The sequence below is a fragment of the Heterodontus francisci genome, chromosome 7 (genome assembly GCF_036365525.1).
Source record: "Heterodontus francisci isolate sHetFra1 chromosome 7, sHetFra1.hap1, whole genome shotgun sequence".
Taxonomy (NCBI): Eukaryota; Metazoa; Chordata; class Chondrichthyes; order Heterodontiformes; family Heterodontidae; genus Heterodontus; species Heterodontus francisci.
This window is the reverse complement of record NC_090377.1, coordinates 7,219,799-7,243,026: the sequence shown is the minus strand read 5'-3', so window position 1 is coordinate 7,243,026 and position 23,228 is coordinate 7,219,799. Positions and strand designations below refer to the sequence as shown.

At 48.0% G+C, this 23,228-nt stretch overlaps 1 protein-coding gene across 4 annotated transcripts in view; it reads left to right on the top strand.

Annotated features, from left to right (window-relative positions):
• The window catches only part of LOC137371821 (C-X-C chemokine receptor type 2-like), a 422,042-nt gene that overhangs the window by 22,715 nt on the left and 376,099 nt on the right, over positions 1-23,228 (top strand). The window contains exon 2 of one of the 4 annotated variants that reach the window (XM_068034731.1): positions 9,747-9,782. The exons of the other annotated variants lie outside the window; for them this stretch is intronic. The gene's annotated coding sequence lies outside the window, so the exon portion shown is untranslated. The remainder of the gene's footprint in view (positions 1-9,746; positions 9,783-23,228) is intronic. 4 annotated transcript variants of the gene reach the window in all.

Genomic DNA, 23,228 nt, shown 5'->3' with positions numbered 1-23,228 from the left:
ACTCAGAAATAGGAAGGGTGCGGTAACAATGTTGGGGCTGTACTACAGGCCTCCCAACAGCGAGCGTGAGATAGAGGTACAAATATGTAAACAGATTATGGAAAGATGTAGGAGCAACAGGGTGGTGGTGATAGGAGATTTTAATTTTCCCAACATTGACTGGGATTCGCTTAGTGTTAGAGGTCCAGATGGAGCAGAATTTGTAAGGAGCATCCAGGAGGGTTTGGCTGTCGATGTCATATACATGGACTTCAGTAAGGCGTTTGATAAGGTTCCCCATGGCAGGCTGATGGAGAAAGTGAAGGCGCTTGGGGTCCAAGGTGTACTAGCTAGATGGATAAAGAACTGGCTGGGCAACAGGAGACAGAGAGTAGCAGTAGAAGGGAGTTTCTCAAAATGGAGACGTGTGACCAGTGGTGTTCCACAGGGATCCGTGCTGGGACCACTGTTGTTTGTGATATACATTAATGATTTGGAGGAAAGTATAGGTGGACTGATTAGCAAATTTGCAGACGACACTAAGATTGGTGGAGTAGCAGATAGTGAAGGGGACTGTCAGAGAATACAGCAGAATATAGATAGATTGGAGAGTTGGGCAGAGAAATGGCAGATGGAGTTCAATCAGGGCAAATGCGAGGTGATGCATTTTGGAAGATCCAATTCAAGAGTGAACTATACAGTAAATGGAAAAGTCCTGGGGAAAATTGATGTCCAGAGAGATTTGGGTGTTCAGGTCCACTGTTCCCTGAAGGTGGCAACGCAGGTAAATAGAGTGGTCAAGAAGGCATACGGCATGCTTTCCTTCATCGGACGGGACATTGAGTACAAGAGTTGGCAGGTCATGTTACAGTTGTATAGGACTTTGGTTCGGCCACATTTGGAATACTGCGTACAGTTCTGGTCGCCACATTATCAAAAGGATGTGGATGCTTTGGAGAGGGTGCAGAGGAGGTTCACCAGGATGTTGCCTGGTATGGAGGGCGCTAGCTATGAAGAGAGGTTGAGCAGATTAGGATTATTTTCATTAGAAAGACGGAGGTTGAGGGGAGACCTGATTGAGGTGTACAAAATCATGAGAGGTATAGACAGGGTGGATAGCAAGAGGCTTTTTCCCAGAGTGGGGGTTTCAATTACTAGAGGACACGAGTTCAAAGTGAAAGGGGAAAAGTTTAGGGGGGATATGCGTGGAAAGTTCTTTACGCAGAGGGTGGTGGGCACCTGGAACGCATTGCCAGCGGAGGTGGTAGATGCGGGCACGATGGAGTCTTTTAAGATGTATCTAGACAGATACATGAATGGGCAGGAAGAAAAGAGATACAGAACCTTAGAAAATAGGCGACATGTTTAGAGAGAGGATCTGGATCGGCGCAAGCTTGGAGGGCCGAAGGGCCTGTTCCTGTGCTGTAATTATCTTTGTTCTTTGTCTTTGTTCTTTGTTCACTGATCCCTGTGGCACATGCCTACTCTCTGTTTCCTGTTAGCTAGACAATCTTCTATCTATGCCAATATGTTACTCCCTACACCATGAGCTTTTATTTCCTGAAATAACCTTTGGTGTGGCATCTTATCAAATGCCTTCTGGAAATCTAAGTACAGTACATCCACCATTCCCCTTTATCCACAGCACATGCTACTTCTTCAATGAACTCCAATAAATTGGTTAAACATGATTTCCCTTTCACAAAACCATGTTGTCTCTGCCTGATTACCTTGAATCTTTCTAAGTGCCCTGCTATAACATTTTTAGTAATAGCTTCTAACGTTTTCTCGATGACAGATGTTAAGCTAACTGGCCTATTGTTTCCTGGTTTCTGTCTCCCTCCCTTTTTGAATAACGGAGTTATATTGGCTATTTTCCAATCTAATGGAACCTTCCCCAAATCTAGGGAATTTTGGAAAATTAAAACCAACGCATCAACTAGCTCACTAACCACTTCTTTTAAGACACTAGGATGAAGTCCATCAGGACCTGGGGACTTGTCAACCCGCAGCTCCAACAATTTGCTCAGTACCACTTCCCTGGTGATCGTAATTTTCTTGAGTTCCTCCCTCTCTTCCATTTCCTGATTTACAGCTATTTCTGGGATGCTACTTGTATCCTCTATAGTGAAGACCGATGCAAAATATCTGTTCAATTCATCTGCCATCTCCTTATTATCCATTATTAATTCCCCAGACTCACTTTCTATAGGACCAACGCTCATTTTGTTAACTCTTTTCTTTTTTAAGTATCGATAGGAACTCTTACTATCTGTTTTTATATTTCTAACTCACTTTCCCTCATACTCTAATTTTTCCCTCTTTATCAATCTTTTAGTCACTCTTTGCTGTTTTTTATATTCTGTGCAATCTTCTGACCTGCCACCCGTCTTTGTGCAATTATGTGCTTTTTCTTTAAGTTTGGTACTATCTTTAACATTTTAGTTAACCATGGATGGTGGGTCCTCCCCTTGGAATTTTTCTTTCCCATTAGAATGTATCTATTCTGAAATATCCCCTTAAATGTCTGCCACTGCACCTCTGTTGACCTATCCCTTAATCTATTTTGCCACTTTTGCTAGCTCTGCTTTCATACCCTCATAATTGCCCTTATTTAAGTTTAAAATACTAGTCTTAGACCCACTCTTCTCTCCATCAAACTGAATGTAAAATTCAATCATATTATGATCACTGCTGCCAAAGGGTTCTTTCACTATGAGGTCCTTAATTAATTCTATTTTATTGCACATTACCAGGTCTAGTATAGCCTGTAATAAAATAAAAGCAAAATACTGCGGATGCTGGAAATCTGAAATAAAAACTAGAAATGCTGGAAATACTCAGCAGGTCTGGCAGCATCTGTGGAGAGAAAAGCAGAGTTAACGTTTCAGGTCAGTGACCCTTCTTCAGAACTATCTATTATAACCTGTTCTCTGGTTGGCTTCAGAAAGTGCTGTTCTATGAATCTATCCTAAAAGTCAACGATCAGCGACACTCGCCACACCTCCCTCCTCCTGAGCAAGCACTGATCCCCTGGGATCACTGACAGCCCTGACTTCCCCATTGCTGGCCCCAATCTCTGAACCTCTGTGGTACCACCCCCTAGACCCCCCCAAACCATGTACCCAACATCAACCGCGCCCCCTCCCCACCCGATCTCTATCCTGAACAGCACAAACTTAACTGCTCCAAGGCTGTGGCTTCTTCAGGGAGCCAAGTCAATCTATTAAGTTGGCTTCTGGTTGGGAAACATGTTCAAATAAACATACGTCCTGTGGATTTAAAAACCACAACTTGAGAAACCCAGATTTTTGGGTTCGACCAGAACTCCTCTGTCTCCCTGTCTGAGTAAATATCGAGGCCATTATGTTGCTATTATCTGTTCCTATATTAACCATGAACAGACATTTAGTTAGTATAACACATTTTTTTAAATGTTTTTAATTTTCAAATATTAAATATTTATCCATGCCAAGGAGCAGGGATCCAGGTGTAAATGCCTTTTAAATCCCAGGCCTGTGGTGATGCCAAATGATATGTTGGTTGTTACAATCCACAACTGTGTTTTTATGGTTTGCTGTCTCTTATCATTAGCTGTTTGTGTGAAATACCAGTGCTCTATCTCTCCAGCCACCTGAGCATGGAAAAAGGTACCAGCTTGAATTGTAATTAGCTGCTCTTTCAGTCATCACAAGCTGCACTCTGCTTACCATCACTTTTATTCAGCCTCTAGTGTTTAACGCTGTTCCCCTTGTTCTATTGATGAGCAAAGAACTTTAACACCATGCTCATTGCCGACTCACAGAATCATAGAAATTTACGGCACAGAAGGAAATCGTTGAGCCCATTGTGTCTCTGCCAGCCGATAAAGAGCTATCCAGATTGATCCCACTTCCCAGCTCTTGGTCCGTAGCTGTGAAGGTTACGGCACTTCAAGTGCTTATCCATATTTTTAAATGTGATAAGCGTTTCTGCCTCTATTACCCTTTCAGGCAGTGAGTTCCAGACCCCCACCACCCTCTGGATGAAAAAGATTCTCCTCAACTCCCCTCCAATTCTGCTACCAATTACTTTAAATCTATACCCCTTGGTTATTGATCTATTTGCTAAGGGAAATAGGTCCTTCCTATTCACTCTATCTTCTTCTTTGGCCTCCTTGTCTCGAGAGACAATGGATACGCGCCTGGAGGTGGTCAGTGGTTTGTGAAGCAGTGCCTGGAGTGGCTATAAAGGCCAATTCTAGAGTGACAGACTCTTCCACAGGCGCTACAGATAAAATTGGTTGTTGGGGTTGTTACACAGTTGGCTCTCTCCTTGCACTTCTGTCTTTTTTCCTGCCAACTGCTAAGTCTCTTTGACTCGCCACACTTTAGCCCCTCCCTTATGGCTGTCCGCCAGCTCTGGCGATCGCTGGCAACTGACTCCCACGACTTGTGATCAATATCACAGGACGTTATGTCGCGTTTGCAGACGTCTTTAAAGTGGAGACATGGACGGCCAGTGGGTCTGATACCAGTGATGAGCTCCCTCTACAATGTGTCCTTGGGGATCCTGCCATCTTCCATGCGGCTCACCTGGCCAAGCCATCTCAAGCGCCGCTGGCTCAGTAGGGTGTATATGCTGGGGATGTTGGCCGCCTCGAGGACTTCTGTGTTGGAGATATGGTCCTGCCACCTGATGCCAAGGATTCTCCGGAGGCAGCGAAGATGGAGTGAGTTGAGACGTCGTTCTTGGCTGACGTACATTGTCGAGGCCTCGCTGCCGTCGAGCAAGGTACTGAGGACACAGGCTTAATACACTTGGACTTTTGTGTTCCGTGTCAGTGCGCCATTTTCCCACACTCTCTTGGCCAGTCTGGACATAGCAGAGGAAGCCTTTCCCATGCGCTTGTTGATTTCTGCATCGAGAGACAGGTTACCGGTGATAGATGAGCCGAGGCCCCTCATAATTTAATAAACCTCAATTAAATCTCCCCTCAGTCCCTCTATTTCAAAGCAAACAACCCCAGCCTATCCAATCTTTCCTCATAGCTGTAATTCTCCATTCCTGGCAACATCTTAGTAAATCTCCTCTGTAACCTCTCTAGTGTGATGATGGCCGGAATTTTACACCCCTCAAAAGAGCAGGCTGGTGGCAGGGGTGGGGAGGTGGGTGTCGTAAAATAGAGTGGGAGGCCAGGGGGCCCTTCCCGACCCTCTCCAGCTTCTGCTGCCAATTTGCAGGGGCCGGTGGTGATGTGAAATGACCTGCCTGTCCCGGGCCAATCAAGGCCCTCAAGTGGCCAATTAACGGCCATTGAAGGGCCTCCGCCTGCCGCTACGGGGACTTTACGGTTGGCTGGCAGTCAGCTGAGTCCTCAGAAGAGCCACCTGATAAAACCAGGCGGCCGGGGTGGGTGCCCCACCTGATCAGGCACCCTGTGTTCCACGGAGGGCTACCCCTGAAGCCCCAACCGCCATAACGCCAAACAAGCCCCCCCCACCCTACTAGCCAACCCTACTTGCGTCGCCAGGGCCTGACTGATGGCCCCAGCGAGGCCCCAAAAACGTAACTCTTTTACGGTGTTGTCTGTCGTCTTCATCCTGAAGCTGGGTTGCGGTCCCAGCTGTGGCCACCTCTCCCAATAGCGCTGCTGGGGCTAAGAGCTGCCCGCCCGCTGATAGGCTGGCAGCTCCATTAGGCGGGACTTCCTGCCTCAATGAGGTGGAAGTCCTGCCCAAAACCAATTAAGGGCCTGGGGGCCATAAAATCAAGTCTGGATCCCCAGGCCCGGTGGAGGTGGGATCATCACCGATCTTTCGGCCGGTGAACAGCTCCCCCGCCCCACACCCCGCCCACTGTAAAATCCAGCCTCACATCTTTCATGTAATGAGGTGACCAGATCTGTACACAGCACTCTGGCTGTGGCCTAACTAGTGTTTTATACAGTTCCAGCACAACCTCCCTGCTCTTATATCTAGGCCTCAGCCAATAAAAGAAAGTATCCCATATGCCTTCTTATCCACCTTCTCCAGATATAATTCCATATGCCACTTTTTTTGCCCACCTGACCAGTCCATTGATATCTTCCTGCAGTCTACAGCTCTCTTCCTCACTATTAACAACATGACCAATTTTTGTATCATCTGCGAACTTCTTAATAATACCCCCCTACATTTAAGTCTAACTCATTGCTAGCATGAAAAGTAAGGGACCCAGTAATGAGGTCAATGGCCCCCCACTGGAAACAGCCTTCTGGTCACCAGAGCACCTATTGACCATTACCCTTTGCCTCCTGCCACTGAGCCAATTTTGGATTCAACTTGCCACTTTCTCTTTGATCCCATAGGCTTTTACTTTCAGGACCAGTCATGGGGGACCTTGTCAAAAACCTTGCTGAAGTCCATGATGACATCAATCATGCGATCCTCATCAATCCTCCTTATTGCCTCCTCTAAAAATTCAATCAAATTAGTCAGACAAGGCCTTCCCTCAAAAGATCCATGCTGGCTGTTCTTGATTAATCCATGCCTTGTTAAATGAAGATTTATCCAGTCCCTCAGAACTTTTTCCATTAATTTTCCCACCACCGAGGTTAGGCTGACTGAGCCGTAATTACTCAGTCTATCTCTTTCTTCCTTTTCAAACACAGTACAATGTTAGCAGTCAGATGGTCAGAGGCACTGCTATTTACTCCTTTACTTCCCTGAACAGCCTGGGACACATTTCACCCAAACCGAACAAAGATGCTAAAGATGCTAAATGCTAAATCCCTTATTTTTCCCATTTTCACTATGTTTACTCCATCCGATATTTCACGCTCCTCTTTCTTAACTGCCATGTCTGCATTGTCCCCCTCTTTTGTGAAGACAACTATTGAATCATTTGAATCATTTGTGTTTCTGTACTGGCAGGGTTTATGCAATAATGCTGATCATTCCAATCAATTTTCAAATGTTTTTATGATTCTGTGCATGCTTGTTCTTGTGTGCATTATGCTATAATTTCAGTGAATTTAAACCGTAATTTAATAGGTGGAGTCAGAGTAAGGAAGAAAGAAATAAAGTCTAAACCCTACTGTGCATGTGTGTGAATGCGTGGAGTGTGATAAATAAGATTGGTGAGTTATAAGCGCAGATTGCCATGTGGGTGTTTTGGCATGAACAGAGGCTGGGCTCAAAGAAGGGCAGGACTGGATGCTAAATATTCCTGGATACAAGGTGTTCGGGAAAGATCGGAAAAGGAAAATAGGGGGAGGGGTGGCAGTATTGATTAAGGAGAGCATTGCAGTACAGGTGAAAGAGGATGTCTCAGAGGGGTCGAGGACAGAATCAATTTGGCGAGAGCAAAGGAACAAAAAGGTGCAGCTACATTGTTCGGTGTTGTCTACAGGCCACCAGTTAGTGGGAAGGATGTGGAGGAACACATTACAAGGAAACTACTGAGAGGTGCAAGAATTATAGGGTAATTATAATGGAGACTTTAATTATCCAAATATAGACTGGGATAGTATTAGTGTAAAGGGCAAGAATTCCTGGAGCATGTTTAGAAAACTTTTCTGCAGCAGAAAGTTTCCAGTTCAGTAAGAAAGGAGGCACTGCTAGACCCGGTTCTTGGGAATGAGATGGGCCAAAGAACAAAGAACAGTACAGCACAGGAACAGGCCATTCGGCCCTCCAAGCCTGCGCCTATCTTGATGCCTGCCGAAACTAACACCTTCTGCACTTCCGGGGCCCATATCCCTCTATTCCCTTCCTATTCATATATTTGTCAAGATGTCTCTTAAACATCGCTATCGTATCTGCTTCCACCACCGCCCCTGGCAGCAAGTTCCAGGCACTCACCACCCTCTGTGTAAAAACTTGCCTCGCACATCCCCTCTAAACTTTGCCCCTCTCACCTTAAACCTATATCCCCCAGTAACTGACTCTTCCACCCTGGGAACAAGCTTCTGACTATCCACTCTGTCCATGCCGCTCATAACTTTGTAAACCTCTATCATGTCGCCCCTCCACCTCCATCTTTCCAGTGAAAACAATCCGAGTTTTTCCAACCTCTCCTCATAGCTAATGCCCTCCAGACCAGGAAACATCCTGGTAAACCTCCTCTGGACCCTCTCCAAAGCCTCCACGCCCTTCTGGTAGTGTGGCAACCAGAATTGCACGCAATATTCTAAGTGTGGCCTAACTAAGGTTCTGTATAGCTGCAACATGACTTGCCAATTTTTATACTCTATGCCCCGACCGATGAAGGCAAGCATGCCGTATGCCTTCTTGACTACCTTATCCACCTGCGTTGCCACTTTCAGTGACCTGTGGACCTGTACGCCCAGATCTCTCTGCCTGTCAATACTCCTAAGGGTTCTGCCATTTACTGTCTGCCTCCCACCTGCATTAGACCTTCCAAAATGCATTACCTCACATTTGTCCGGATTAAACTCCATCTGCCATCTCTCCGCCCAAGTCTCCAACCGATCTATATCCTGCTGACAATCCTCAACACGATCCACAACTCCACCAACCTTTGTGTCGTCTGCAAACTTACTAATCAGCCCAGCTACATTTTCCTCCAAATCATTTATATATACTATAAACAGCAAAGGTCCCAGCACTGATCCCTGCGGAACACCACTAGTCACATCCCTCCATTCAGAAAAACACCCTTCCACTGCTACCCTCTGTCTTCTGTGACTGAGCCAGTTCTGTATCCATCTTGCCAGCTCACCTCTGATCCCGTGTGACTTCACCTTTTGTACCAGTCTGCCACGCGGGACCTTGTCAAAGGCTTTACTAAAGTCCATATAGATAACATCCTCTGCCCTTCCTTCTTCAATCATCTTCAGCACTTCCTCAAAAAACTCAATCAAATTAGTAAGACACGACCTCCCCTTCACAAAACCATGCTGTCTCTCGCTAATAAGTTTGTTTGTTTCCAAATGGGAGTAAATCCTGTCCCGAAGAATCCTCTCTAATAATTTCCCTACCACTGACGTAAGGCTCACCAGCCTATAATTTCCTGGATTATCCTTGCTACCCTTCTTAAACAGAGGAACAACATTGGCTATTCTCCAGTCCTCTGGGACCTCACCTGTAGCCAATGAGGATGCAAAGATTTCTGTCAAGGCCCCAGCAATTTCCTCCCTTGCCTCCCTCAGTATTCTAGGTTAGATCCCATCAGGCCCTGGGGACTTATCTACCTTAATGCTTTGCAAGTGGATCAAGTATCAGTAGAACATTTAGGGAACAGTGATCATTCTATCAAGGACAAAGAACAATCCAGAGTAAGAATAATTAACTGGGGGAAAGCCAACTTCAATGGGGCAAGAATGGATCTGGGACAAATAAATTGGAGCCAAAGGTTGGCAGGAAAAATGGTAACTGAACAATGGGCTGCCTTCAAAGAAGAGATAGTTTGTGCACAGTCAAGGTATATTCCCTCGAAAGGGAAAGGTAGGGTAAAGAAAGCCAGATGTCCCCGAATGACAAAAGAGATAGAGATTAAGAAAAAGAAGAAAGAGTGTGCTTAAGACAGATGTCAGGCAGAAAATACTATTGAGAACCAGACTGAATATAGAAGATTCAGAGGGGAAGTGAAAAAGCAAATAAGAGAAGCAAAGAGAGAGTATGAAAAGAGACTCCCTATATCAAGGGAATACCAAAGTCTTCTGGAGACATATAAATAGTAATAAAATAGTAAAAATAGGAGTGGGACTGATAAGGGACCAAAAAGGGGATTTACACATGGAGGCTGAGGTATTAAATGAATACTTTGCATCTGTCTTTACCAAGGAAGAAGATACAACCCAGGCAACGGTGCAAGAGGAGGTAATTCAGACACTGGAAGGGTTTAAAATTGATAAGGAGGACGTATTGGATAGGCTGCCTGTACTTAAACTGGATAAGGCACCAGGACCAGATGAGATGCATCCAAGGATACTGAGAAATGTGAGAGGTGGATATTGCGGAAGCAATGTCCATAGTTTTTCAGTCTTCCTTAGACTCAGGGGTGGTGCCAGACGACTGCATAATTGTAAACATTACACCCTGTTCAAAAAAGGGTGCAAAGATAAGCCAAGCAACTATAGGCCAGTCAGTTTAACTGCAGTGGTGGGGAAACTTCTAGAAAGAATAATTTGGGACAAAATTAATACAGTCACATGGACAAATGTGGGTTACATATGAACATACGAATTTGGAGCAGGAGTAGGCCAATCAGCTCCTTGAACCTGGCTGATCTGATTGAAAACATATTCTGAAAACATTCTATGAACAACTAAAATAAAAGCAAAATACTGCAGATGCTGGAAATCTGAAATAAAAACAGAAAGTGCTGGAATTACTCAAAAGGTCAGGCTGCATCTGTGGAGAGAGAAACAGAATTAATGTTTCAGGTCTGTGACCTTTCATCAGAACTGGTATGGGTTAGAAAATAATGATATATTAAGCAAGTGAAGGGAGTGGGGGTAGTGGAGAATAGAACAAAAGGGAAGGTGTTTGATAGGGCAGAGGGCAGGATTAAATAATAAAGCTGTCATGGGACAGCTGAAAGGCAAAGAGTGTGTTAATGCTTGTGACTATACCTCTGCCCATCTGATTTTTCCAGTCTATATATAGATTAAAATCCCTCATGATTATCGCCGTACCTGACTGACAAGCTCCCATTATTTCTTCTTTTACATCCATATACTGTGTGGTTACTGTCAGGGGGACTATACACCACTCCCAAAAGTGACTTCTTTCCTTTATGATTTCTCATCTCTACCCAAACTGCTTCTACATCCCGTTTTTAAAAATTCATTGCTGGGATGTGGGCGTCGCTGGCCAGGCCAGCATTTATTGCCCATCCCTAATTGCCATTGAGAAGGTGGTGGTGAGCTGCCTTCTTGAACCGCTGCAGTCCATGTGAAGTAGGTATACCCACAGTGCTGTTAGGAAGGGAGTTCCAGGATTTTGACCCAGCGACAGTGAAGGAACGGTGATATAGTTACAAGTCAGGATGGTGTGTGACTTGGAGGGGAACTTGCAGGCGGTGGTGTTCCCATGCATCTGCTGCTTTTGTCCTTCAAGATGGTAGAGGTCGTGGGTTTGGAAGGTGCTGTCTAAGGAGCCTTGGTGCGTTGCTGCAGTGCATCTTGTAGATGGTACACACTGCTGCCACTGTGCGTCGGTGATGGAGGGAGTGAATGTTTGTGGGTGGTGTGCCAATCAAGCGGGCTGCTTTGTCCTGGATGATGTCGAGCTTCTTGAGTGTTGTTGGAGCTACACCCATCCAGGCAAGTGGAGAGTATTCCATCACACTCCTGACTTGTGCCTTTTTGATGGTGGACAGGCTTTGGGGAGTCAGGAGGTGAGTTACACGGCACAGAATTCCTAGCCTCTGACCTGCTCTTGTAGCCACGGTATTTATATGGCTACTCCAATTCAGTTTCTGGTCAATGGTAGCACCCAGGATGTTGATAGTGGGGGATTCAGCGATGGTAATGCCATTGAATGTCAAGGGGAGATGGCTAAATTCTCTTTTGTTGGAGATGGTCATTGCATGGCACTTGTGTGGCGTAAATGTTACTTGCCACTTATCAGCTCAAGCCTGGATATTGTCCAGTTCTTGCTGCTTCAGTATCTGAGGAGTCGCGAATGGTGTGAACATTGTGCAATCATCTGTGAACATCCCCACTTCTGACCTTATGATTGAAGGAAGGTCATTGATGAAGCAGCGATCTGGAATGCACTGTCTGAGAGTGTGGTGGAGGCAGGTTCAGTGAGTGTTTAGGATCTGGAATGCACTGTTTGAGAGTGTGGTGGAGGCAGGTTCAGTGAGTGTTTAGGATCTGGAATGCACTGTCTGAGAGTGTGGTGGAGGCAGGTTCAGTGAGTGTTTAGGATCTGGAATGCAATGTCTGAGAGTGTGGTGGAGGCAGGTTCAGTGAGTGTTTAGGATCTGGAATGCACTGTCTGAGAGTGTGGTGGAGGCAGGTTCAGTGAGTGTTTAGGATCTGGAACGCACTGTCTGAGGTGCGGTGGAGGCAGGTTCAGTGAGTGTTTAGGATCTGGAATGCACTATCTGAGAGTGCGGGGCAGGCAGGTTCAGTGAGTGTTTAGGATCTGGAATGCACTGTCTAAGAGTGTAGTGGAGGCAGGTTCAGTGAGTGTTTAGGATCTGGAATGCACTGTCTGAGAGTGTAGTGGAGGCAGGTTCAGTGAGTGTTTAGGATCTGGAATGCACTGTCTGAGAGTTTGGTGGTGGCAGGTTCAGTGAGTGTTTAGGATCTGGAATGCACTGTCTGAGGTGCGGTGGAGGCAGGTTCAGAGAGTGTTTAGGATCTGGAATGCACTGTCTGAGAGTGTGGTGGAGGCAGGTTCAGTGAGTGTTTAGGATCTGGAACGCACTGTCTGAGGTGCGGTGGAGGCAGGTTCAGTGAGTGTTTAGGATCTGGAATGCACTATCTGAGAGTGCGGGGCAGGCAGGTTCAGTGAGTGTTTAGGATCTGGAATGCACTGTCTAAGAGTGTAGTGGAGGCAGGTTCAGTGAGTGTTTAGGATCTGGAATGCACTGTCTGAGAGTGTAGTGGAGGCAGGTTCAGTGAGTGTTTAGGATCTGGAATGCACTGTCTGAGAGTTTGGTGGAGGCAGGTTCAGTGAGTGTTTAGGATCTGGAATGCACTATCTGAGAGTGCGGGGCAGGCAGGTTCAGTGAGTGTTTAGGATCTGGAATGCACTGTCTAAGAGTGTAGTGGAGGCAGGTTCAGTGAGTGTTTAGGATCTGGAATGCACTGTCTGAGAGTGTAGTGGAGGCAGGTTCAGTGAGTGTTTAGGATCTGGAATGCACTGTCTGAGAGTGTGGTGGAGGCAGGTTCAGTGAGTGTTTAGGATCTGGAACGCACTGTCTGAGGTGCGGTGGAGGCAGGTTCAGTGAGTGTTTAGGATCTGGAATGCACTATCTGAGAGTGCGGGGCAGGCAGGTTCAGTGAGTGTTTAGGATCTGGAATGCACTGTCTAAGAGTGTAGTGGAGGCAGGTTCAGTGAGTGTTTAGGATCTGGAATGCACTGTCTGAGAGTGTAGTGGAGGCAGGTTCAGTGAGTGTTTAGGATCTGGAATGCACTGTCTGAGAGTTTGGTGGTGGCAGGTTCAGTGAGTGTTTAGGATCTGGAATGCACTGTCTGAGGTGCGGTGGAGGCAGGTTCAGAGAGTGTTTAGGATCTGGAATGCACTGTCTGAGAGTGTGGTGGAGGCAGGTTCAGTGAGTGTTTAGGATCTGGAAGGCACTGTCTGAGGTGCGGTGGAGGCAGGTTCAGTGAGTGTTTAGGATCTGGAATGCACTATCTGAGAGTGCGGGGCAGGCAGGTTCAGTGAGTGTTTAGGATCTGGAATGCACTGTCTAAGAGTGTAGTGGAGGCAGGTTCAGTGAGTGTTTAGGATCTGGAATGCACTGTCTGAGAGTGTAGTGGAGGCAGGTTCAGTGAGTGTTTAGGATCTGGAATGCACTGTCTGAGAGTTTGGTGGAGGCAGGTTCAGTGAGTGTTTAGGATCTGGAATGCACTATCTGAGAGTGCGGGGCAGGCAGGTTCAGTGAGTGTTTAGGATCTGGAATGCACTGTCTAAGAGTGTAGTGGAGGCAGGTTCAGTGAGTGTTTAGGATCTGGAATGCACTGTCTGAGAGTGTAGTGGAGGCAGGTTCAGTGAGTGTTTAGGATCTGGAATGCACTGTCTGAGAGTTTGGTGGAGGCAGGTTCAGTGAGTGTTTAGGATCTGGAATGCACTGTCTGAGGTGCGGTGGAGGCAGGTTCAGTGAGTGTTTAGGATCTGGAATAAACTGTCTGAGAGTGTGGTGGAGGCAGGTTCAGTGAGTGTTTAGGATCTGGAATGCACTGTCTGAGAGTGCGGTGGAGGCAGGTTCAGTGAGTGTTTAGGATATGGAATGCACTGTCTGAGAGTGTGGTGGAGGCAGGTTCAGTGAGTGGTTAGGATCTGGAATGCACTGTCTGAGAGTGCAGTGGAGGCAGGTTCAGTGAGTGTTTAGGATCTGGAATGCACTGTCTGAGAGTGCGTTGGAGGGAGGTTCAGTGAGTGTTTAGGATCTGGAATGCATTGTCTCAGAGTGCGTTGGAGGGAGGTTCAGTGAGTGTTTAGGATCTGGAAAGCACTGTCTGAGAGTGCGGTGGAGGCAGGTTCAGTGAGTGTTTAGGATCTGGAATGCACTGTCTGAGAGTGCGTTGGAGGGAGGTTCAGTGAGTGTTTAGGATCTGGAATGCACGGTCTGAGAGTGCGGTGGAGGCAGGTTCAGTGAGTGTTTAGGATCTGGAATGCACTGTCTGAGAGTGCGTTGGAGGGAGGTTCAGTGAGTGTTTAGGATCTGGAATGCACTGTCTGAGAGTGCGTTGGAGGGAGGTTCAGTGAGTGTTTAGGATCTGGAATGCACTGTCTGAGAGTGTAGTGGAGGCAGGTTCAGTGAGTGTTTAGGATCTGGAATGCACTGTCTGAGAGTGTAGTGGAGGCAGGTTCAGTGAGTGTTTAGGATCTGGAATGCACTGTCTGAGAGTGTAGTGGAGGCAGGTTCAGTGAGTGTTTAGGATCTGGAATGCACTGTCTGAGAGTTTGGTGGAGGCAGGTTCAGTGAGTGTTTAGGATCTGGAATGCAGTGTCTGAGAGTGCGGTGGAGGCAGGTTCAGTGAGTGTTTAGGATCTGGAATGCACTGTCTGAGAGTGCATTGGAGGGAGGTTCAGTGAGTGGTTAGGATCTGGAATGCACTGTCTGAGAGTGCGGTGGAGGCAGGTTCAGTGAGTGTTTAGGATCTGGAATGCACTGTCTGAGAGTGCGGTGGAGGGAGGTTCAGTGAGTGTTTAGGATCTGGAATGCACTGTCTGAGAGTGCGGTGGAGGGAGGTTCAGTGAATGTTTAAGATCTGGAATGCAATGTCTGAGAGTGCGGTGGAGGCAGGTTCAGTGAGTGTTTAGGATCTGGAATGCACTGTCTGAGAGTGCGGTGGAGGCAGGTTCAGTGAGTGTTTAGGATCTGGAATGCACTGTCTGAGAGTGTGGTGGAGGCAGGTTCAGTGTGTGTTTAGGATCTGGAATGCACTGTCTGAGAGTGTGGTGGAGGCAGGTTCAGTGAGTGTTTAGGATCTGGAATGTACTGTCTGAGAGTGTGGTGGAGGCAGGTTCAGTGTGTGTTTAGGATCTGGAATGCAGTGTCTGAGAGTTTGGTGGAGGCAGGTTCAGTGAGTGTTTAGGATCTGGAATGCACTGTCTGAGAGTGTGGTGGAGGCAGGTTCAGTGAGTGTTTAGGATCTGGAATGCACTGTCTGAGAGTGTGGTGGAGGCAGGTTCAGTGAGTGTTTAGGATCTGGAATGCACTGTCTGAGAGTGAGGTGGAGGCAGGTTCAGTGAGTGTTTAGATTCTGGAATGCACTGTCTGAGAGTTTGGTGGAGGCAGGTTCAGTGAGTGTTTAGGAACTGGAATGCAGTGTCTGAGAGTGTGGTGGAGGCAGGTTCAGTGAGTGTTTAGGATCTGGAATGCACTGTCTGAGAGTGAGGTGGAGGCAGGTTCAGTGAGTGTTTAGATTCTGGAATGCACTGTCTGAGAGTTTGGTGGAGGCAGGTTCAGTGAGTGTTTAGGATCTGGAATGCAGTGTCTGAGAGTGCGGTGGAGGCAGGTTCAGTGAGTGTTTAGGATCTGGAATGCCCTGTCTGAGAGTGTGGTGGAGGCAGGTTCAGTGAGTGTTTAGGATCTGGAATGCACTGTCTGAGGTGCGGTGGAGGCAGGTTCAGAGAGTGTTTAGGATCTGGAATGCACTGTCTGAGAGTGTGGTGGAGGCAGGTTCAGTGAGTGTTTAGGATCTGGAACGCACTGTCTGAGGTGCGGTGGAGGCAGGTTCAGTGAGTGTTTAGGATCTGGAATGCACTATCTGAGAGTGCGGGGCAGGCAGGTTCAGTGAGTGTTTAGGATCTGGAATGCACTGTCTAAGAGTGTAGTGGAGGCAGGTTCAGTGAGTGTTTAGGATCTGGAATGCACTGTCTGAGAGTGTAGTGGAGGCAGGTTCAGTGAGTGTTTAGGATCTGGAATGCACTGTCTGAGAGTTTGGTGGAGGCAGGTTCAGTGAGTGTTTAGGATCTGGAATGCACTATCTGAGAGTGCGGGGCAGGCAGGTTCAGTGAGTGTTTAGGATCTGGAATGCACTGTCTAAGAGTGTAGTGGAGGCAGGTTCAGTGAGTGTTTAGGATCTGGAATGCACTGTCTGAGAGTGTAGTGGAGGCAGGTTCAGTGAGTGTTTAGGATCTGGAATGCACTGTCTGAGAGTGTGGTGGAGGCAGGTTCAGTGAGTGTTTAGGATCTGGAACGCACTGTCTGAGGTGCGGTGGAGGCAGGTTCAGTGAGTGTTTAGGATCTGGAATGCACTATCTGAGAGTGCGGGGCAGGCAGGTTCAGTGAGTGTTTAGGATCTGGAATGCACTGTCTAAGAGTGTAGTGGAGGCAGGTTCAGTGAGTGTTTAGGATCTGGAATGCACTGTCTGAGAGTGTAGTGGAGGCAGGTTCAGTGAGTGTTTAGGATCTGGAATGCACTGTCTGAGAGTTTGGTGGTGGCAGGTTCAGTGAGTGTTTAGGATCTGGAATGCACTGTCTGAGGTGCGGTGGAGGCAGGTTCAGAGAGTGTTTAGGATCTGGAATGCACTGTCTGAGAGTGTGGTGGAGGCAGGTTCAGTGAGTGTTTAGGATCTGGAAGGCACTGTCTGAGGTGCGGTGGAGGCAGGTTCAGTGAGTGTTTAGGATCTGGAATGCACTATCTGAGAGTGCGGGGCAGGCAGGTTCAGTGAGTGTTTAGGATCTGGAATGCACTGTCTAAGAGTGTAGTGGAGGCAGGTTCAGTGAGTGTTTAGGATCTGGAATGCACTGTCTGAGAGTGTAGTGGAGGCAGGTTCAGTGAGTGTTTAGGATCTGGAATGCACTGTCTGAGAGTTTGGTGGAGGCAGGTTCAGTGAGTGTTTAGGATCTGGAATGCACTATCTGAGAGTGCGGGGCAGGCAGGTTCAGTGAGTGTTTAGGATCTGGAATGCACTGTCTAAGAGTGTAGTGGAGGCAGGTTCAGTGAGTGTTTAGGATCTGGAATGCACTGTCTGAGAGTGTAGTGGAGGCAGGTTCAGTGAGTGTTTAGGATCTGGAATGCACTGTCTGAGAGTTTGGTGGAGGCAGGTTCAGTGAGTGTTTAGGATCTGGAATGCACTGTCTGAGGTGCGGTGGAGGCAGGTTCAGTGAGTGTTTAGGATCTGGAATAAACTGTCTGAGAGTGTGGTGGAGGCAGGTTCAGTGAGTGTTTAGGATCTGGAATGCACTGTCTGAGAGTGCGGTGGAGGCAGGTTCAGTGAGTGTTTAGGATATGGAATGCACTGTCTGAGAGTGTGGTGGAGGCAGGTTCAGTGAGTGGTTAGGATCTGGAATGCACTGTCTGAGAGTGCAGTGGAGGCAGGTTCAGTGAGTGTTTAGGATCTGGAATGCACTGTCTGAGAGTGCGTTGGAGGGAGGTTCAGTGAGTGTTTAGGATCTGGAATGCATTGTCTCAGAGTGCGTTGGAGGGAGGTTCAGTGAGTGTTTAGGATCTGGAAAGCACTGTCTGAGAGTGCGGTGGAGGCAGGTTCAGTGAGTGTTTAGGATCTGGAATGCACTGTCTGAGAGTGCGTTGGAGGGAGGTTCAGTGAGTGTTTAGGATCTGGAATGCACGGTCTGAGAGTGCGGTGGAGGCAGGTTCAGTGAGTGTTTAGGATCTGGAATGCACTGTCTGAGAGTGCGTTGGAGGGAGGTTCAGTGAGTGTTTAGGATCTGGAATGCACTGTCTGAGAGTGCGTTGGAGGGAGGTTCAGTGAGTGTTTAGGATCTGGAATGCACTGTCTGAGAGTGTAGTGGAGGCAGGTTCAGTGAGTGTTTAGGATCTGGAATGCACTGTCTGAGAGTGTAGTGGAGGCAGGTTCAGTGAGTGTTTAGGATCTGGAATGCACTGTCTGAGAGTGTAGTGGAGGCAGGTTCAGTGAGTGTTTAGGATCTGGAATGCACTGTCTGAGAGTTTGGTGGAGGCAGGTTCAGTGAGTGTTTAGGATCTGGAATGCAGTGTCTGAGAGTGCGGTGGAGGCAGGTTCAGTGAGTGTTTAGGATCTGGAATGCACTGTCTGAGAGTGCATTGGAGGGAGGTTCAGTGAGTGGTTAGGATCTGGAATGCACTGTCTGAGAGTGCGGTGGAGGCAGGTTCAGTGAGTGTTTAGGATCTGGAATGCACTGTCTGAGAGTGCGGTGGAGGGAGGTTCAGTGAGTGTTTAGGATCTGGAATGCACTGTCTGAGAGTGCGGTGGAGGGAGGTTCAGTGAATGTTTAAGATCTGGAATGCAATGTCTGAGAGTGCGGTGGAGGCAGGTTCAGTGAGTGTTTAGGATCTGGAATGCACTGTCTGAGAGTGCGGTGGAGGCAGGTTCAGTGAGTGTTTAGGATCTGGAATGCACTGTCTGAGAGTGTGGTGGAGGCAGGTTCAGTGTGTGTTTAGGATCTGGAATGCACTGTCTGAGAGTGTGGTGGAGGCAGGTTCAGTGAGTGTTTAGGATCTGGAATGTACTGTCTGAGAGTGTGGTGGAGGCAGGTTCAGTGTGTGTTTAGGATCTGGAATGCAGTGTCTGAGAGTTTGGTGGAGGCAGGTTCAGTGAGTGTTTAGGATCTGGAATGCACTGTCTGAGAGTGTGGTGGAGGCAGGTTCAGTGAGTGTTTAGGATCTGGAATGCACTGTCTGAGAGTGTGGTGGAGGCAGGTTCAGTGAGTGTTTAGGATCTGGAATGCACTGTCTGAGAGTGAGGTGGAGGCAGGTTCAGTGAGTGTTTAGATTCTGGAATGCACTGTCTGAGAGTTTGGTGGAGGCAGGTTCAGTGAGTGTTTAGGATCTGGAATGCAGTGTCTGAGAGTGCGGTGGAGGCAGGTTCAGTGAGTGTTTAGGATCTGGAATGCCCTGTCTGAGAGTGTGGTGGAGGCAGGTTCAGTGAGTGTTTAGGATCTGGAATGCACTGTCTGAGAGTTTGGTGGAGGCAGGTTTAGTGAGTGTTTAGGATCTGGAATGCAGTGTCTGAGAGTGCGTTGGAGGGAGGTTCAGTGAGTGTTTAGGATCTGGAATGCACTGTCTGAGAGTGTGGTGGAGGCAGGTTCAGTGAGTGTTTAGGATCTGGAACGCACTGTCTGAGGTGCGGTGGAGGCAGGTTCAGTGAGTGTTTAGGATCTGGAATGCACTATCTGAGAGTGCGGGGCAGGCAGGTTCAGTGAGTGTTTAGGATCTGGAATGCACTGTCTAAGAGTGTAGTGGAGGCAGGTTCAGTGAGTGTTTAGGATCTGGAATGCACTGTCTGAGAGTGTAGTGGAGGCAGGTTCAGTGAGTGTTTAGGATCTGGAATGCACTGTCTGAGAGTTTGGTGGAGGCAGGTTCAGTGAGTGTTTAGGATCTGGAATGCACTGTCTGAGGTGCGGTGGAGGCAGGTTCAGTGAGTGTTTAGGATCTGGAATGCACTGTCTGAGAGGGTGGTGGAGGCAGGTTCAGTGAGTGGTTAGGATCTGGAATGCACTGTCTGAGAGTGCAGTGGAGGCAGGTTCAGTGAGTGTTTAGGATCTGGAATGCACTGTCTGAGAGTGCGTTGGAGGGAGGTTCAGTGAGTGTTAAGGATCTGGAATGCATTGTCTCAGAGTGCGTTGGAGGGAGGTTCAGTGAGTGTTTAGGATCTGGAATGCACTGTCTGAGAGTGCGTTGGAGGGAGGTTCAGTGAGTGTTTAGGATCTGGAATGCACTGTCTGAGAGTGCGTTGGAGGGAGGTTCAGTGAGTGTTTAGGATCTGGAATGCACGGTCTGAGAGTGCGGTGGAGGCAGGTTCAGTGAGTGTTTAGGATCTGGAATGCACTGTCTGAGAGTGCGTTGGAGGGAGGTTCAGTGAGTGTTTAGGATCTGGAATGCACTGTCTGAGAGTGTGGTGGAGGCAGGTTCAGTGAGTGGTTAGGATCTGGAATGCACTGTCTGAGAGTGCAGTGGAGGCAGGTTCAGTGAGTGTTTAGGATCTGGAATGCACTGTCTGAGAGTGCGTTGGAGGGAGGTTCAGTGAGTGTTTAGGATCTGGAATGCATTGTCTCAGAGTGCGTTGGAGGGAGGTTCAGTGAGTGTTTAGGATCTGGAATGCACTGTCTGAGAGTGCGTTGGAGGGAGGTTCAGTGAGTGTTTAGGATCTGGAATGCACTGTCTGAGAGTGTAGTGGAGGCAGGTTCAGTGAGTGTTTAGGATCTGGAATGCACTGTCTGAGAGTGTAGTGGAGGCAGGTTCAGTGAGTGTTTAGGATCTGGAATGCACTGTCTGAGAGTGTAGTGGAGGCAGGTTCAGTGAGTGTTTAGGATCTGGAATGCACTGTCTGAGAGTGTAGTGGAGGCAGGTTCAGTGAGTGTTTAGGATCTGGAATGCACTGTCTGAGAGTGTAGTGGAGGCAGGTTCAGTGAGTGTTTAGGATCTGGAATGCACTGTCTGAGAGTTTGGTGGAGGCAGGTTCAGTGAGTGTTTAGGATCTGGAATGCACTGTCTGAGAGTGCGGTGGAGGCAGGTTCAGTGAGTGTTTAGGATCTGGAATGCACTGTCTGAGAGTGCATTGGAGGGAGGTTCAGTGAGTGTTTAGGATCTGGAATGCACTGTCTGAGAGTGCGGTGGAGGCAGGTTCAGTGAGTGTTTAGGATCTGGAATGCACTGTCTGAGAGTGTGGTGGAGGCAGGTTCAGTGAGTGTTTAGGATCTGGAATACACTGTCTGAGAGTGTGGTGGAGGCAGGTTCAGTGAGTGTTTAGGATCTGGAATGCACTGTCTGAGAGTGCGGTGGAGGGAGGTTCAGTGAATGTTTAAGATCTGGAATGCACTGTCTGAGAGTGTGATGGAGGCAGGTTCAGCGAGTGTTTAGGATATGGAATGCACTGTCTGAGAGTGCGGTGGAAGCATGTTCAGTGAGTGTTTAGGATCTGGAATGCACTGTCTGAGAGTGCGGTGGAGGCAGGTTCAGTGAGTGTTTAGGATCTGGAATGCACTGTCTGAGAGTGTGGTGGAGGCAGGTTCAGTGTGTGTTTAGGATCTGGAATGCACTGTCTGAGAGTTTGGTGGAGGCAGGTTCAGTGAGTGTTTAGGATCTGGAATGCACTGTCTGAGAGTGTGGTGGAGGCAGGTTCAGTGAGTGTTTAGGATCTGGAATGTACTGTCTGAGAGTGTGGTGGAGGCAGGTTCAGTGTGTGTTTAGGATCTGGAATGCAGTGTCTGAGAGTTTGGTGGAGGCAGGTTCAGTGAGTGTTTAGGATCTGGAATGCACTGTCTGAGAGTGTGGTGGAGGCAGGTTCAGTGAGTGTTTAGGATCTGGAATGTACTGTCTGAGAGTGTGGTGGAGGCAGGTTCAGTGTGTGTTTAGGATCTGGAATGCACTGTCTGAGAGTGTGGTGGAGGCAGGTTCAGTGAGTGTTTAGGATCTGGAATGCACTGTCTGAGAGTGTGGTGGAGGCAGGTTCAGTGAGTGTTTAGGATCTGGAATGCACTGTCTGAGAGTGTGGTGGAGGCAGGTTCAATGAGTGTTTAGGAATTGGAATGCACTGTCTGAGAGTGCGGTGGAGGCAGGTTCAGTGAGTGTTTAGGATCTGGAATGCACTGTCTGAGAGTGTGGTGGAGGCAGGTTCAGTGAGTGTTTAGGATCTGGAATGCACTGTCTGAGAGTGTGGTGGAGGCAGGTTCAGTGAGTGTTTAGGATCTGGAATGCACTGTCTGAGAGTGTGGTGGAGGCAGGTTCAATGAGTGTTTAGGATCTGGAATGCACTGTCTGAGAGTGTAGTGGAGGCAGGTTCAGTGAGTGTTTAGGATCTGGAATGCACTGTCTGAGAGTTTGGTGGAGGCAGGTTCAGTGAGTGTTTAGGATCTGGAATGCAGTGTCTGAGAGTGCGGTGGAGGCAGGTTCAGTGAGTGTTTAGGATCTGGAATGCACTGTCTGAGAGTGTGGTGGAGGCAGGTTCAGTGAGTGTTTAGGATCTGGAATGTACTGTCTGAGAGTGTGGTGGAGGCAGGTTCAGTGTGTGTTTAGGATCTGGAATGCAGTGTCTGAGAGTTTGGTGGAGGCAGGTTCAGTGAGTGTTTAGGATCTGGAATGCACTGTCTGAGAGTGTGGTGGAGGCAGGTTCAGTGAGTGTTTTGGATCTGGAATGTACTGTCTGAGAGTGTGGTGGAGGCAGGTTCAGTGTGTGTTTAGGATCTGGAATGCAGTGTCTGAGAGTTTGGTGGAGGCAGTTTCAGTGAGTGTTTAGGATCTGGAATGCACTGTCTGAGAGTGTGGTGGAGGCAGGTTCAGTGAGTGTTTAGGATCTGGAATGCACTGTCTGAGAGAGTGGTGGAGGCAGGTTCAGTGAGTGTTTTGGATCTGGAATGCACTGTCTGAGAGTGTGGTGGAGGCAGGTTCAATGAGTGTTTAGGATCTGGAATGCACTGTCTGAGAGTGCGGTGGAGGCAGGTTCAGTGAGTGTTTAGGATCTGGAATGCACTGTCTGAGAGTGTGGTGGAGGCAGGTTCAGTGAGTGTTTAGGATCTGGAATGCACTGTCTGAGAGTGTGGTGGAGGCAGGTTCAGTGAGTGTTTAGGATCTGGAATGCACTGTCTGAGAGTGTGGTGGAGGCAGGTTCAATGAGTGTTTAGGATCTGGAATGCACTGTCTGAGAGTGTAGTGGAGGCAGGTTCAGTGAGTGTTTAGGATCTGGAATGCACTGTCTGAGAGTTTGGTGGAGGCAGGTTCAGTGAGTGTTTAGGATCTGGAATGCAGTGTCTGAGAGTGCGGTGGAGGCAGGTTTTGAGTGTTTAGGATCTGGAATGCACTGTCTGAGAGCATGGTGGAGGCAGGTTCAGTGAGTGTTTAGGATCTGGAATGCACTGTCTGAGAGTTTGGTGGAGGCAGGTTTAGTGAGTGTTTAGGATCTGGAATGCAGTGTCTGAGAGTGCGTTGGAGGGAGGTTCAGTGAGTGTTTAGGATCTGGAATGCACTGTCTGAGAGTGTGGTGGAGGCAGGTTCAGTGAGTGTTTAGGATCTGGAATGCACTGTCTGAGGTGCGGTGGAGGCATGTTCAGTGAGTGTTTAGGATCTGGAATGCACTATCTGAGAGTGCGGGGCAGGCAGGTACAGTGAGTGTTTAGGATCTGGAATGCACTGTCTGAGAGTGCGGTGGAGGCAGGTTCAGTGAGTGTTTAGGATCTGGAATGCACTGTCTGAGAG